The sequence below is a fragment of the Sciurus carolinensis genome, chromosome 3 (assembly GCF_902686445.1).
Source record: "Sciurus carolinensis chromosome 3, mSciCar1.2, whole genome shotgun sequence".
Classification (NCBI taxonomy): Eukaryota; Metazoa; Chordata; class Mammalia; order Rodentia; family Sciuridae; genus Sciurus; species Sciurus carolinensis.
Window position 1 is genome coordinate 43,239,105 of NC_062215.1, and position 17,725 is coordinate 43,256,829.

Here is a 17,725-nt window from a genome sequence, read left to right on the forward strand (position 1 = left end):
ATAATTCTGTGGGCATAATTCATTGTTAAGTTATGCATCCACTTACCTACTTTGAATGATTTTGCTGACAGAAGTCAGCATTCTTGGTTACTCATTCTACATTCTCTTACTCCAGCTGCCCAATGACATAAGAAATGAACTTGCTGATAAAGTTGGCAGAGAAAATTAGGATAATTTTTCTTTTGGCCTGTAATGTATAGACATTAAGTGGCCCAACTTAGGTTACATTTGATAACTTCACCTTAGTAAAGCATCCTCCTTTAGTTAATTAAGCTGGCTATGGATACTCTCTAAGAAAAAAAAATTGATAGAAATTTTTAGATTAATGTATGCATGAGCTATAAAGAACTTCTTTAGCTATAATTTCAGGGTAATATAAGCATATTTTTGTTATTATGATCTTGCAAGTTTGCTAACTGCTTTACATGGAAAACCTAGCACAGTATGTTCCCCAAAAACATTTGGTTATTTCTTTAGGACACTTACTTAAATTTGGTCTTGAGCTTGTCAAATTATTTCTTTTAAACTGTTTTATTTATGTAGACTTTTGCTTTAGTGCTTTTTTTTTCCACTTTGGGACTTTTATTCATTTAACTAAATGAATATTTATTGATTACCCACTCTAGCTAGACAATTTCTTGTGTACTGATTGCAGTGGAACAAAACAGACAAGAACCCTGTTCTCATTGAATTTATAATTAATGGGTGAGTTAGGCAATAAATAAAATCTCAGGTTGTGATCAGTTCTATGAGAAAAAAATAAAGCAGGGTGATGTGATAGTTCACCTTGGGGGCAACATCTGGTAGGAAGTTGACATAGTTAATAAGTAGTATTAGTTACTAGTTATTAGAATGACAGTGTGGCAAATAGGAAAGCATGCACCTTAGAGTAAGGTAAGATTCTGTATAAATCTCAGGTTATCTACATGCAAATGGTGTGGCCTTGAATAAATTGCCTTGCCCCTCTGGTCCCCAGTTTCCTCAACAGTCCAGAAGGGGAAAAATATTCCCATTCTATAGTGGCTTGTATGGAGTTAAGTATGACAAGGAAAAACACCTAGAAAAGGGACCTGTAAATAGAAAAACCTAGAAAAGTATGTGATTTATAAACAGTAGCTAAAATATTGCTAGCTTGTTTATTAAAATTTTTCAAATAAGAAATTTCTCCATAATTTCTATAGTTTTAATATCATGTGTTAATAAGATGGAATGTTTCAAAGAAAGCTCCTTTAAACATCCACACATGCCCATGGTCACCATGGTAACTGCTAAAATAGGAAATTGCTGGTATCATTCTAGTCATTTCCATGAATCGTCATAGTTTAATGTTCACCTACTGTTGACCAAATTTTGTTGAGGCCATACATAATAGAGAGGGAACTAGATTTATTGGATATCAAATACAAACAAATTTGAATAGACCCAAAAGGTAATAACATCAATGGATATACCACTGTTTCATTTGTTTCACATTGAGGAGAAACTAGGATTCAAAGATATTTATCACCTTACCCAAACTAAGGAGCCAAGCTGGGATCCTACTAGACCACAGGATGGAAGCAGGAACAGCCCCAAGATACCAAGTCTATCGGGCCTGCTGATGGAGATTTCCATTGAGGAGATTCTGAGACCAAGTAGAAGTCATCACTGCTAAGATAAGCAGCCCAATGAAGTGGCATTCCAGGGAGAAGCAGGGATTGTAGGGAGGATAGAGATTGGGGTAGCAGGTAAGCCACCACTGAAACCTGGTACAGGCCAGAGAGATGAAACAAGGATCTGCATCCAGTGGAATGGAAGAAAGGAAGGTGTAGGTAACAACTAAATTGATTTGAAATGTATTTCTTAACTATCCATTTGCTCTAGAGACAAAACCGTGCTAAACAGCATTAATTCTTTCTTCTTTTCCCTTTCTCTCAATAAAGAGGTGTCCCTCCCTGGGCCTCAAATTGATGGATAAAGGATTCTGCCAAGATCTTTGTCAGTTATCCCCTATCATTCATATTTTAGGTGCTCTGCCTACTTAAAAACACACTCATATGCCTCTTACCAGCATCCCCTATTTTGCCTCTAACTGTTGACATCCATTCATGGCTCAGTTTTTAGGACAGCCTGACTCCGTTTCCTTTACCTTTAGTTTCCTCCCTAATTCTATGATCTTACTAAATTATTCTTAGTTCTGTGACCTCCTTACCCCTGAATCCTTACTCTGTTCTTGGTGAAGTCAACAGTCACCATCTATAGGTATGTTCACCTGACTGTTGGACATCTCCAATGGTATGTCTTGGGCATTTCAAATTCAGCATGAATTGAACTCCACTTCCACAGTGTGATGATTTTAAAATGTTTCCACAGTGCTTTGATACTTTTAAGGGGTGGAGCTTAATGTCTCTCCCCTTGACTATGGACTGGACTCCACAGTCCCCTTCTAACTAATGGAATAAGACAGAAGTGATGGCATGAAACTTCAGGGATCAGGCCATTAAAGACGTTGTGGCTTCTTTCTGTTCTCTCTTTTGGACCACTTGCTCTGGGAAAGCCACCTGCCATATTGTTAGGATATTCTTACAGTGCTATAGAGAGGTTCACTTGGCAAGGAACTAAGACCTTCCACCAAAAACCAGCTGTACCTTACCAGGCATGTGAGTAAACTTGGAGGTGAATCCTCTAGCTCCAGCTGAGCCTTCAGATGACGAGGTCCCTGCTAGCATCCTGACTACAACCTCCCAAGAAATCCTGAGCTTGAGGCCAGAGAGCTAAGCCTCTCCTAGACTCCTAACCCTTAGAAACAGTGAGATGGCACACGTTTGTTGCTTTAAGCTGCCAATAGTTGTGGGCGATTTGTTTTGCAGCAAGAGTTAACCAATATACATGGCAAACCTGTTTTCCCAGTCTAGCAAATTGAACCCAAACTAGGAAATTCCTTTTTCCTTCCCCAAATCCAGCCTGTGATCAAGTCCTGTTTTTTCCATTTAGAAATCTGTTAGTTTAGTCTGTTCTTATTTTCATTGTCACTCTCTTAGTTTATTATTTCTCATTCAGACTGTTTAAATGGCCTTCAGTTTTATTCCCTTATAATCTGTCCCCTGCACTGTGAATAGAGCTGTCATTTTAAAATGTGAACTTGATTATCTTTATTCTTTGATTAAATTGCCCTTACTGACTAGAGGTAACCTCACTTTAGCAATGCAGGTAAAACCATCCAAGGTTTGAAACTCTGTTTGCTTTCCAGTTCCATCTTTCATGCCTCATGTACAGAATGTAGCCATCAGAAATGACTGATGGTTGCCAGAATCTCCCATGGTTCTTCCGGTTTCTGTGATTTAGTGTGTGAAGCCCTTTCTGCTTTTTGGCAGGCTTTCACCAACTCTCCAACTTTTCCTGTCTACCAAACGTTAGACGTTCCTCCCGGCTTCTTCCCTAAACCCCAGCAGATACTTCTGTAATCTCTGTGGTCACATCACTGTAATTAATTGTTTCTTAATGTCTGACTCACAATTAGACTAGGAATCCCACTAGATTAGGGGCTGAGCTCTATTCATGGTAGTGGTGCTTCTCTGAACTTAAAAAAAATTGTTCATTTCTATCTATTTTTGCTGCACTGGGGGATGGAACCTAGAGCCTCACACGTGCTAGGCAAGCATTCTACGTTTGACATCCTCAACTCCCCCCACCTTTTTTTTTTTTTTTATAAGGTTATTTAAACAAAAGTTTATTCTACTACTTCTACTTTTAAATATATCAAGTACTTCTGAATATATAAAAGGACTAGATATTCCACATAAGAACCTGTCCACTAAGCATACAACACTAGTAAATAAAATTGCATATTTAGCAAATGGTTATAATCTGAGGTATCTTCTAATATGATCATTTTTTTAAAAAATTTTTTCATAGTTGTATATGGATAGCATGCCTTTATTTTATATGTTTATGCAGTGCTAGGGATCGAACCCAGTGCCTCACACATTCTAGGCAAGTGCTCTGCCACTGAGCTACAGCCACAGCCCTGTAATATGATCATTTGTTCCTGAACCTTTCCCTCCTCACTTCCTTCTCTCTACTTTCAGTCCAGTGGACAAGAACAAACATATATAACACTTAAGAGATGGTTGAACATAGTCATATCCAGAAGTCATTTACAGATGACAAGCGTTCCTCTGAATTTCAACACAAAATGTACCAAATGTGCCAGCTTTACTAACTACTTGGTCATATACTGGCAACCTCTTTAACATCTTGAGACTGGATGTTGCAAAATTGGGACTCTTTTGTCCATTATATGTACTATATACATAGCAAAACAAACTGTACAGAACATACAGAAAACTGATGTCTCAAAATGTCCAAATATAAACATGCTTTTTTTTTACCAGGTCCTGAGCATTGAGTCCAGGGGTGCTTTACCACAGTCACATCCCCCAGTCCTTTTTATTTTTTTATTTTGAGACAGGGTCTTTCTAGTTTGTACACACAGCTTTATTACTGCAGTCATCTGAAATATGGCCTAAGTCTCAATTAAATTTGTCACTGCTTACTAGTCTCCTCCCCAGAATTCACCTTTGTACCCTTTTTTGTGTGTGTGTATTTAAATTCTTTTTTTTTAAATTTATTTATTTTGATTCATTGTAAACAAATAGGGTAAAACTTATTTCTCTGGTTGTACATGAAGTGGAGTCATACCATTTGTGTAATCATACATGTACATAGGGTAATGATGTTTGTCTCAATCTGTTATTTTTCCTTTCCCCCCACCCCTCCCAACCTTTTTCCTCTATCTACCCTTCTTATAATAGCTCTTTTTTCCCCCAGTGGGAATTCAGGTTTTTAGAATTTACGCTTCCAGGATTTGAACATTCAGGATTTTATTTTTTAGGGATTGTCATTTCTGGGGTTTTAGACTTCAGAGATTTTGATCTTTCAATGCTTCAACATTCAGGATTAGGGCATTTGGGTTTGTGTATTTTGCATTTAGGATCAGCACCACTTCCAGCCTCCAGCAGTCTGTGCTTTGTCCCACAGTCACTTGGTCATAAGGACTGTGTCGGAGGCCATCCCATTCACTGACTGTTAGATGTAAGCTTTGGGATTCTCTTATCCTCAGTTGCTGTGACTCACTTAGCACAGATCATCAGTATTTGATCATCACTTGAGATTCTTGTCTGAACAATGTGTACTAAGAGACTGGTTTTCTTTTTCTTTTTCTTCCCCCCCCCCATGGATTCTTTTGGAAGGTCTTTAAATTACTCCCCTTAACTAATCAGATAGATAACATTTTCTAATGCTTTCTATGATTTATTGACTTTGATTCTATTTTTCTTTCATTTATTTAGCAATCATTTACCAAGGGCTTGCTAGGCAGTCTGTGAAATAGAACAATGTTTTGTCTCACAGAACTAGTGCTTTGCATGTGAGGCTTTCTCCCATATTGTATCCAATCTGTAGTTTGCAGCCAATTTTTCTACTTTTTATTTTTCTTACCTGCTATGTTTCAGATCCATAAACTACTTTAACTCTGTGTCCTCATTTCAAATTTTGTTCTCCAATCTAAACATACAGTAACAATTCTGGTATTAATCCTTTGTATATGAACTTAAAAGTTCTATTTTAAAACTTCCAGTTACAACACATAAGAATGCATTCTTGGGGCTGGGGAGATAGCTCAGTCGGTAGAGTGCTTGCCTTATAAGCACAAGGCCCTGGGTTCGATTCCCAGCACCCAAAAAGAAAAAAAAAAAAAAAGAATGCATTCTTATAAAAATTCAAATATACATATAAAGTAAAATATGAAAAGTCTCTCTTTACAATCCCCACTCCAGTTACCTCCCCCAAGAGCCATACCCACAAGCATATGAAAGTGCTTATTTCCTACATTTTTGCTAACATTTTTATCTCTTTTTAAAATATTGGTCCATATGAAGAGTTTTTAAAATGCCTTGTGGCCTTAACCTGTGTTTAGTAAGGTAAGCATCTTTTCATGTTTGGTCATTGTATTTTTACTTTTGTGAGTTGCTTTTTCATATCCTTTTCCTTTATTCTGTGGACTGTTTGTTTCTTCTTGAGTTAATTTTGGTAATCTGTGTTTTCCTAGAAAATTATTGGTTTTGCCTAGTTTACAAATCCACATATGCAATTATGTTCTTGTTCTTGTTTCTAATTTGGATACCTTCTTTTTTTCTTCCTTGATTAGATTTGCCAAAGGTTTTTATCTTGTTAGTCCTTTGAAACATTAGCTTTTAGTTTTATTAATCTTCATGACCACTTTTAAAATGTTTTGTGCTTCATTAATTGCTGCTTTTGTCTTTAAGCATTTCTCCCTTCTTTCTGTGGTCTTAGGGAAGACCCTTCCTGCACACAGGGTGGGAGCAAAGGTTCAAATAGTTGTTGGGGGTTGGGGAAACAGTGTTAATATCATTCCCATTCACACGTGACTTCCGCTCACATCCTCCCAACCACCATCACAAACTAGACATTTTGGAATCAATTAAGAAATAAGATATAAATCAGGAAGTAGACAGATTGAAATCAAACTATCAACTTTATTCATAATAAGGCTGAATTGAAGAATAATGATTATCGTCAGCCTAGGGACCCTCCCCCTCTGAGTTAAAGTTAACTAAGAAATTATTAGCATAAGTGCTTTAGGAGGGTCAATAAAAAGCCAGTTAAAGATGAATAAATTAATTACTTAGAAGCACTGAGGGCCAAGTGGTCTCAGGGGAGGTCAATTTTTCTTTTTTTTTTTTTTCACGATACTGAGAATTAAGCCTGGGGTACGCTACTATGGACCTATATTCCTGCCCTCCCCAATTTTTTTTTTTTTCCTTTGAGGCAAGCTCTCAATAAATTGCATAGGCTGGCCTCAAACTTGTGAACCTCCTGCCTCGGCCAGGTCACTGGGATTATAGGTGTGCACCACTGTACCCAGCTCATTTCTGTTTGGACACCCAGCTCAGAAACAAAGAAAAATGAGTTGGTGGTCCCTCATGGGTGGCTAATGGAGCAGGGCCAGATTGGTGGAAGAAAATGACCTTGGAGTTCAGGGTGGTCAGGCAGGTGTGAGATCAGAAGAGGAGGCTCAGGGACTTCAGCTTCATATGAGCATATAAGCCAGGTGCAGAGGGAATATGATTGTTCTTCTGAAAGAGGAGCAACTGGAGGTCAGCAAAAGGAATTGCACATGCCGAACTTGATAGGAGAGTTGAGTAGATAGGCACATCCCCAAGTGAGATAGTTCTTGCCGGGGACTGGGGCTGAGTCATTCTTTAGACTATTCTGGGCTCATATTCTCTCCTGAAATTAGTTTAACATCTGCTTTGGAATCAAAGGGGTAGCTACTTTCCTATTCCTGGCTAATTAAACAAATGCAAATCAATTTAGCCCAGGAGGGAAGTGCAGCGTGGGTGGCAGGTGTACAGTACCAGAAGTAGAGTGATCTATGCTGGGTGGGAAGATACCAGGAGGTGTCTCCATGGAACCAAATGGTCCTCATCCCTCCCTAGATAACCTCTCAAGGTCATGACCTGTGGTGCATGAATTCACTTGGCACGTCCATAATGCTTTAAAAAAACAAAAACCCAGGGCTGGGGTTGTGGTTCAGTGGTGGAGGTACTGGGTTCAATTCTCAGCACCACATATAAATTTATAAAATAAAGGTCCATCAACAACCAAAGGATGTCTTTAAAAAAAAACAAAACCCTCAGCACATTGTGACTTGTAAACACATTGTGACTTGTGATAAACTTCTTGTTCCAAGTCATGCATACCAGAAAGAAACTTGCCTTTATGTTTTCAAAGGGAGGACAGGATGAACCTTGTCTCATATCTCATGAGAAGACCAACTTCACTAACCATCCCTTACTCAGTGTGGTATGTTTCCCTCTGTAATTAGTTCTCTCTGTGTAATTTCTTACAATGAAATTGTATGCTTAAAACAAAATTAAAGTAATTTAAAGAGATGATTTGGTTAATATACAAGTGTTCTTCCTAGTAGAAATGAGTGTTTGTAGTCAGACTTTATACATATTACAGAGAAGAGCAATATTACTATAGTTTGGATCTTAAATGTCCCCTGAAGGCTCATGTTAAAGGGTTGTTCCCCAAGATGGTGCCATTGGTAGATGGTAGAACTTTAAGAGGTCTAGTGGGAGATCTTTCAGTTATTGGGGTATGCCCTCAAAGGAATTCCAGGACCCTAGCCCCTTCTTCTTTCTCTCTTTTGCATCCTGGTCTTGAGGTCAGCAATGTTGTTCTACCATATGCTCCCACTATGATGTGCTGCTTTGCCACAGTCCCAAAGCTAATGGAGCCAATCAACCATGGAGTGAAACCTCTCAAACTCTGAACCAAGGTAAACCTTTCCTCTTTATAGTGATTATCTCAGGTATTTTGTTACAGTAACAGAAAACTAACACAAATATATTTCTATATTCTGTGCTTATGTCAATTTTCAGATTTTATTTAGTATATTGTTATACTCATTATGATCTGCTAACCTATTTGATAAGTAATTTCTATTTATACCCATTTTCTGGTAATAAGCAGTGGATCTGTTGTTGGCTAGATGAAACTTAGGAACTCATGAAGATTTTTGCCTTTTTTTCTGCTCTGGGGGTTATATCCTGCCTTCCTAAATCATTATAGATTCTCTTAGATACCCCTCTGCTATTGTGTTGGAGTCCTGAAAACTCTTACTCTGACAGTTTTTGTAAAAATTAGTTCAACATCTGTTTGACACTCATTCAGAGTCACTTTCATCTTTTGGCTTTGTCCTAGTTATTTTTAGGGTTGATAAATTTATTTTCCAAGAGTAAAACACAGCATTTTTAAGCCTCGATTTTTGGCTAGGATTTAGGAAATTCTTGTTCTGTGAAGAACTGGCAGGTTTCCCACTGAGGCACTTATGAACTTAGCCCACGCAGAGATTTCCTTCAGCTGTAGAACATTGGTCTGAGGCTTGGCCATCCGGACACTTCCCAGCAAATGGACGCATCAATGTGCCATTGTTGTCAGTCATCTTCTGTTCTTCAGGAATCCAGGGGAGATTTCAAAGTCTCTGCAAAGGAAATCTCACCCAGGGTTTAATTATTTCTACAATTAAGAAAGCCTTCCTCAGTTGAATTAAACTTACTTTGTACATTAAAAGTCATGAAATTACCAAGAGTCTGATGCTGTCAGGATACATATTTTTTGTTATGCTTAAGTAGAATTTTAAAGCTTGTAAAACTATTACATGTTCATTGTCAATACTTTAGAAAAAATTAAATAACATAAAGAAAATGGAAATTTCTGCCTGGTGCAGTGATTTACATCTATAATCCCAGTGACTCTGGAGGCTGAGGATTGCAAGTTTGAGGCCAGCCTCAGCAACTTAGCAAGACCCTCAACAAGTAGTGAGACTTTATCTCAAAATAAAAATTTTTAAAGGACTGGGATGTAGCACAGTGATAAAGCCTTCCTGGGTTCAATCCCCAGTATCAAAAAAGAAAAGAAAATTGAAATTTTATATTATCTCACCACCCAGAGATAACTTTTAATGTTCAGACTTTTTCCCAGTCTTTTTTCTTTCCTTATGTAACTGTGGGCTCCTACAGTATACACCATTTACAATCTGTATTTTCCACCCAATAAAATGTTAATCATTGTTCTATAGCATCAAATATTTTACAGTATCACTTTTAAATTGAGATATAAATCATATGTACCACTGGAATATAATTTACATATGCCAAAATTTAACCAGTAATATACCCCAATGCAACCAACTGGACTTTCATTTCCTTTGTTGTTTTGATAATCAAGGACAAGCTCATCACACTTGCTCATACGGCTTAGTATTTATTCATGATTGTTTTCTTAGAATACATTTCTACAAATGGAATAACTGAACCAAAGTCTATGCACTTTGTCTCATCTTGCCATTGACTCTCACACTGAACTACGTCCCCCAGCCTTTGTACTTTATTTTGAGAAAGGGTCTTACTAAGTGGTTACAGCTGACCTTGAACTTTTGCCATCCTTCTGCCTCTGCCTCCTGAGTAGCTGTGATGACAGGCATGTGCCATCACACCTGGCCTGAGTTTTTCTTAGTTTTCAGAAGTTTTGGATTTTCAAGTAGTCACATCAGTTTTTTCCTTATGTATTATTCTGCCTTTGCATATAGGCTTAGCAAGGTATTTCCTACCTGATTCAAATACATTATTTTGTGTATTTTCTTCTGGTTCTTATAATGCTTTTTGTTTTCTCCACTTAAATCTTTATTTCATCAGAATTCATTTGGACATACAGTGTGAGTAGGAGTCTATTTTTTTTGACAAGCGATTAGTCAGTTTTATGAATGCCATTTTTTTAAAAAAGAAACAATTCATTCTTTATCTTCAAACTCATAATACCATCTTTGTCGTCATCTACATTCTTATGACTTTTTCATGATCCATTGGTCAACTCTGTATTCCTGGACCATACCATTGTAATGATTATAGTTTGGGGTTCTATTTATATCTGATAGTACTAGCCCCCTTTCATTTTTTTTTTCAAGAATTTTCTTCTGTAGAGAATAAATTATTCTAAATCTTCTATAAAGAAAAATTATCAATTCTTCTAATCTGAATTTCAGATTTTATAAAGTTTTTTCTTCATACCTCTAATTCCATTAGAATTTTTCTTAGAATTATAATACATTTATAAAATTATTTGTGGAGAGTGATTATCTGGTTGGAAGAATATGATATGTATTTTTTATCTAGTCCTCTTTTTTGTCATGCAGTGAAGCATCATGGAATTTTTTGGTGGATGATTCCTTTATTCTTATCAGGTTCATTCATAGATATTATATATTTTTTCTTATAAGTAAAATCTTTTCTAGCATGTGTCTAATTTATTATAATATAATTTAACACATACTTTAGAAAGTATAATGTGAATTTTAAAAATTACCTACAATCTGAAAAATAACCACTAGTAGTATTTCGTGTGTGTCTTTCTATTAATACATTTATAGTCTACTTGGGGAAGTAAAACATCATAGGAAAGACTCGATAATCTAAGGCACTATTAGGTGATGTCTTTATCCTTTTTTTCTGCCCAGCATTTTTTTTTTTTCCTCTTGGAAATTGCTCTTTTTATAACTAGTATGTCTGCCTGGTCCTTCTTCCCTGCTGCTGGGTTGGATATCACCCTGGGCTTCTCTGGGAAGAGCCTCTGTTCTGGAATCTTGAAAGCTAATGACCTCTAATCCCAAGGAAGGATTACCTTTTCCAAGAGCACCTGTGTTCAAATGATGCTGACTTAGGATAGTGGAACTGAGAGGTGATTAAAACAATTTCTGATGACATCATTTGAACCTCGGGTGTTAGCTGGATTAAAGCCATCTTAAATTCACTCCTAGACTTTCTAGTTACTCAAGCCAATAAATTCTCCAATTTATTTAAGCAGCCCTGAGTTGTATTTTTTTTTTTAGATGGATTTTTGTCACTGGACAGTCTCAGCCACTACTGCCTCTCCTGTCTGTGCCATGGTGCCACGTGCTAGGGTGTCACCCAGAGGAGTTAGTTCCTTGTGCGCCCTCAACCTCCCCCAGGCAGGTAGATGTACTCCAGTGAGAGCAGATCCAATGCATTGTGCTCTTTGCCTACTTTAAGGCAAAGAGGAATGGCCATGAGAGGCAGTAGCATTGGCCAGGTGAGCCACATGCCACCGTGTAGAATACCTTAGCAAGGGAAGGCCTCTCTGAGCTGCCTGACCACAGCTCTTTATGTGGTCTGTCCTGGAGAAAGCTGGAGTCTCAGTGGGGGCAGAATTACACTTATGTGGGGCATTCTCTGTCACTGAGGCTGCCCTAAGCTTATACCACTTGCCAGGGAAGAGTTGCTTGGCTGGTTGTCACACCTATTATCTAGTCAAAGAGCAATGAAAATCCAGCTTATGGCAATGACTAAGCTTACCCTAGACCTACTGACTAGAGTTCTTGGTGCATGTGGATCTACCATTGCTTAAAACTTCATAAAATTTCTTCCACATGTTTTCTGGTCATGTTCTCACTCCCCGTTGCAGTAGATTCCTTGGTCATTGGGACGTACCATAGCCCCTCGGTAGTAGCAGGGGACATTAACCTCAGGTTTTATGAGGATGCCCATATAATTTGGGAACTCTTGAATTCAAAATTAGGTATGAACATATTAATTTAGGATGAATAAGGAAATCACACCAAATCACTGATGGCGCAGAGCTTCAGTTGCCCTGCTCCTAGCACCCCTTTAGTTAGTTCATCAGACCCTCCTGCTTCGACATGCTTCCTAGGTACATTCTGGTGTCTCCTCCCCACTTAGAATACTCTATAACTTGCTACACTCAAGGGGGCTGTGGAAAGTGGGGAACCCTGTGACTTCACAGTAAACCCACTTCTGAAGGGCAGACTGGGTTTTGTGGGGGTGAGTCTTTTGTTGTTTGTTTCTTTTTGATATCTCAAGGAGCAATCAGCAAGAAGCTAGCCAGCCTATATCTTTAAATCCTTAGATTTTGGAAAGGTACAAATTAAGTATTCCAGACCCAGTCAAAAAGAAATATGATTTTGTACTGTGCATGGGGGGGCGCGGTGAGGGAGAGGCAGAGGAAGAAGCAGAGGCGTGGTGAGCAGAGCCCGCCTGCTTCCTGAGTGAAGCCTTGCTCAAGCGCTCTCTGAATGTGGTTTTCCTCCCAGACCAGCACCCAGCCCAGAATAGTGAGACTGACTTGCTGATTGAGGTCAGCAACTCCCGAGAAGCACGAGAAGCCGAGGGTTTAGCAGTAAGTATGTAGTTGGTTAATATTTAAGATGGGAATGGAAAATCTTAGAAGACAGCTCTATCTGGGGTTAGGGATCCTTCTGCTGTTGGCACAGTGTCTAATGTATCCCATGAATCCTGATGTCACTAAGGCTACATCAATGATTTCTTTTGCCATGCATTATCTGAATAAGTTCAGGCTACATGAATGCTTTGGCAGGGAGGGGGTATAGTGTTGAAAATGGACTTGGAATTCATCTTCTGTTATCTTGAAAAAAAAAAAAAAAAAAAAAAGTCTCACTGTTTGTCTTTCTTCCCCCTGCTCCCCATCTTGCAAAGTAAGGATGATTCATGCTAACTTCCAGTTAATGTATAAAGTTCTTGGAAAACAAGTCCTCTCTCTGTGGTACTAGTTAATACTTATAGTATGAAGATCTGTTTTCATAAGCACGGTGTCTAGGGCTGCTACTGTATGTTCTTATTGTCAAGAGTCTAGAGTCTTATGGAGAAAACTGCCTACTTGAAAGTCCTTAGCCCACATGAAGTTTTAAGAGCTATCTTCTCTTGGAGGAGATCTGCAGATAGAATGCACCTTCTGGTCCTGCAGAGGGACTGATAATGTCCTAGTGCGCAATACACTGTGGTAAGGCTGAAATTTGATACTCAAGAAGCCTCAGATGGCAGAATTTCAAAGTAACAGTATGACAAAGATAGTGACTTTTCTAGGAAGTTATTTATTATATTGTTTCTGTTTACACAGTATCCCCCCCCAAAAGGCTCAATTTGACATTACTTCCTAACTACTGTTTTCTAGAAATTAAGTCTTTGGTGTTTATCTCCTTTCCCCATAGACTCTAATTTCTCATTGGAATAAAATATCTTTCTCAGTAAAGCAAGAAGGCCATATCCTACATTTACTTGAAAAACATGACCTCCCATTTCTTTCTCAGTACAAAGGTTAAGATATCTATTTGCTGCTTCTGCTATAGTAAACATTAACATGGTTCTTCTTTGTTCCTTTACAACTCCATTCCATAGACTCCATATTCTTATGCGGTTCTTTTTCAGAGTAACCATGTTTCACTTCCTTTAATCTTCCTTTTGTGAAGTGAGTCAACATTGTCAAGTGCTGTCTAAACAGAAACCCCCAAAGGTAGAGGGGGAGCACAAAATAAACCATAATAAACTTTAATTTGAAACTTCTGAAATCTGAAATAAACTATTGCATGCGAACTATCCTTTTTTCCCCCTCATTTCAGTTTTATTTTTCAAATACATTAAATTGCTTGATGATAAAAATAACATTTTGAGACCCTCTATGAAGACAGGTACAGCATTCATGCTCTTTGCAATTATTATTTCACTTGATTCTCTTTCCCAGTAGCCCCTTTATAACCTTCACTTTATAGGTGAGGAGACAAAGGAATGGAGAGGTAATGTAACTTGACCATGGTCAGATAGGTAGGTGGACAAGTGAGTGGTACAGCCAGGACAGGAACTTGGGTCTCTCAATCTAGACCTTGTGTTCTGATTTCATATTTCAGCAAATTTGGAAGTTAGAAAAAACAGTGACTCAATCTCACACCCTAAAACAACTTCTAAAATTTCTATAATTCTTTCTACTTGTATAACTAGATTTTCTAGCATAAGGGTTTTTGATGTTATTATATAGTTTCACAATTATTGTAAATGATGCATAATGTTCTAGTAAGTGATTGTCTAATAAATAATTTATTCTTTGTTCTTAAAGATTAAGTTGCCTGTCTGTCTTCCTTCCTTCCTTTTTTTTTTCTTTCTTTCTTGCTATTATAAATACTACTTGCTATTATAAATAACTATTTTTGGCCATGGAATGTTTCTCATGTTTTGGGGGCTTTATCTGTAAATTTGCTGATGTGGAATCACTGGGTAAAAGGGTGTGAACTTTGTGTGTGTGTATGTGAGGATTGCCCTTGAATGTGTGTATGTGTATACGTGTGTGTGTGTGTGTGTGTGTGTGTGTGTGTGTGTTTTGGAGCTAAGCAGGCACCCTGTCACTGAGCTACATGCCCATCTTGGGCATGAACTTTTTAATGATGCCTGATATGTGCTGCTGAGTTATCTTCTATCAATACTATGTGAGAGAGTGCAGCTAAATTTCATTCATTCCACCAGTGGACAGAATCATGGGGAGGGAATAGGTAAAATAGGGCTTTTTGTTTTGTAACTTTGCATTTCTTTCAATATAGTGAGGCTGAACATTTTTTTACGTGCTTGCTTGCAAGTTATACATTCTCTTTTGATCATTATTTTAGGATCTTAAATTTGTTTTTGATTTTTACTAATTTGTATGGTCTTTAAATAAGATATATTTGCCATGTTTTTGTCAGTTATTTCTTCCAGTCTGTTGTTTATTTTTTAAAAATGAGTTTTTAAAAATAAGTTTTTAGGGGTGCGAATGTGGCTCACTGGTAGAATGCTTGCCTAGCATGTACAAAGCCCTGGATTCAATCTCCAGCAACACACACAATTAAAAATAAATAAAATAAAAATAAAAATGAGGTCTAAAAACCACTGGGTGCAGTGGTGCATGTCTGTAATCTCAAGGACTTGGAAGACTGAGGCAGGAGAATTACAAGTTCAAGACCAACTTGGGCAATTTAGCAAGATCCTGTCTCAAAATTTAAAGAGGGCTGGGGATGCAGCTCAATGGTAAAGTGCCCCTGGGGTTAATCCCCAGTACCAAAAACAGAAACCAAACCAAACAAAACATGCTACTATTTAACATTTTTCCACAGTAAAATCTGTCCTCTCTCTCATTTTTCTTAGTTTAATATTGAAGTTCTTGCCATTTAAGGATTCACTTCCTTCTAATATTTACTTTAGTAAACGATGTGAAAGTAGATTTAAATCAACTTTTAAAACATAATGTAAACCTGTTTTTCCACTATTATTTAAGAACAATCCTCAAGTTCTCTAATATTTTATATTTTATCTTTTTATACCTTTAGTTTTTTGTTATCTATTTATGTATAGGAGCTATTTGTATGCCATTATCACATTGTGGCAATTTTTGTGGCTTTTATAATATGTTGGAAGAATGAGTTGTGTGGAGTAATATTGAGTCAAAATAAGGTACTGGTTAAAACCTTGGGTACAGGAGGCAAATGACTCAGCCTTAAGTAACTTCTTTGTCCCTTTGTCTTACTATCTGTAAAATGGGGACAATAATAGTGTCTATTTCACAGTTTTTGGGGTGAGGAAATAAAAGCTAAATTAAAACACACACACACACTTTGAGAAAATATATGATGTATGTTGATGTATGTAGGGAATATTAAAGTATAAATATATATGCATTTTTAAAATATATTGTTAGGTGGACACAATACCTTTATTTTTTTATTTTTATGTGGTGCTGAGGATTGAACCCAGAGCCTCACATGTGCTAGGCAAGTGCTGTACCACTGAGCCACAACTCCAGCCCATATATGCATTTTATACACATAAATGTTCATTACGGGGCTGAGTTGTGGCTCACTTGGTAGCGCATTTACCTTATGTGTGAGGCACTGGATTGGGATCCTCAGCACCACGTAAAAATAAATGAACAAATAAACAAAATTCATCATGAGTTAACATAATATTGTCACCTCAATAAAAGACCTTTAAAAAATAAAAAAAATAAATGTGCATTATGAAATGTTTCATGAAATCTTGGGAGTTGGGGAAGGTTGTCATAAGCCAAAAAGGAAAAGAATGACACATTTGACTTTATATAGTTAAAACACGATACTATAAAGACAGGTGAGTGCAGGCAGAAAGAAATACTTGTAACACACATACCACAAAGATTGCTATTCATAGTAAATGAAGAATACCCACAAATTAGAAAAGTATAAACAAAAGAAAAATGGGCAAAGGTTATAAGCAAGTAAATCCCAGAAGAAAAAGGCCAGTGACTGTATAATATTCAACCTCAGAAATAGGCATGAAAATCCAAATTCAAATGCTGATCACTTATCATTTCCCATGCAACAGATCAGCAAAAGAATTGAAAACATGAACAATAGTCAGTATAAAGCTCTCTTCCTCGCTTTCACTCTCTTTCCTCCTCACTCTTGCTCCTTCTCTCTCTCTCTCTTTCTCTCTCTCTCACTCACTCACTCACTCACTCTCACTTTCTCACCCTGTGGGCAGACACTCTACCTGTTCACTTAATAAAATCTCTTGCATGAGGGAAAAAAAAGTATAAAGAGAACATATGGAGATGAGCCTTGGCAACTAATGGGAACAAAACTTAGGAAATCTTTTTTCTATAGCAAATTTATAAAATCTATCAAAATGCAAAATATGCATGCCTTTGATATGTCTAAGAAAATATTGCACATATTTTAAATAAGAATATACAATGTAGGCTGGGGATATAGCTCAGTTGGTAGAGTGCTTGCCTTACAAGCACAAGGCCCTGGGTTCAATCCTCAGCACCATCAAAAAAAAAAAAAAAAAAAAAAAAATACAATGTAAATTTTTATCTACATTAAGAAACCTAAACTACATAGTTTTATTTGTATGTGTGTGTGTGTGTGTATATAATCTTTAAAAAGTACTGGATGTGTGATATCAAGCTATTTACTGTGTAGCCTCTGGAAAAGGGAAGTAGAATTAGGGTAAGCTCGTTTTTTTCCTTTTGTTATATATATGGCTGTGTTTAAATCTTTTATGAGTCTGTTTTTGTTTTGTTTGTGAAACGTAAGTGCTATAAACAGGCATTTTTCCAAACCCACTGGCGAGAAGATTCTTGGGAACAGGATCCTAGGGTAGAAACTCAGGGTTAGGAAAGTAGATGGCAAATTTTAGGAAAAGTGAACACATTTGGGAGGCAGTATTTGAAGATTTCTTAAAGGTTTTAACTTATGTTTTAGGAAAAGAAACAAGGAACTTGTTGAGAACATTCAATCCAAGAGGCATGGAGGAAAAATTGTTTT

The 17,725-nt window shown here is 37.2% G+C and overlaps 1 protein-coding gene and 1 non-coding gene across 9 annotated transcripts in view; both read left to right on the plus strand.

Moving 5' to 3' along the window:
- Specc1 (sperm antigen with calponin homology and coiled-coil domains 1) overlaps window positions 1-17,725 on the plus strand; it is a 265,322-nt gene that overhangs the window by 16,712 nt on the left and 230,885 nt on the right. Inside the window, exon 1 of one of the 8 annotated variants that reach the window (XM_047545177.1) lies at window positions 8,330-8,347. The exons of 6 other annotated variants lie outside the window; for them this stretch is intronic. The gene's annotated coding sequence lies outside the window, so the exon portion shown is untranslated. Of the gene's footprint in view, window positions 1-8,329; window positions 8,348-12,666; window positions 12,781-17,725 lie in introns of those variants that run through there. One more of the 8 variants, XM_047545174.1, reaches the window with a different exon arrangement.
- On the plus strand, window positions 5,639-5,723 carry Trnai-uau (transfer RNA isoleucine (anticodon UAU)). The gene has a single exon. It is a non-coding gene; the product is annotated as a tRNA-Ile (tRNA).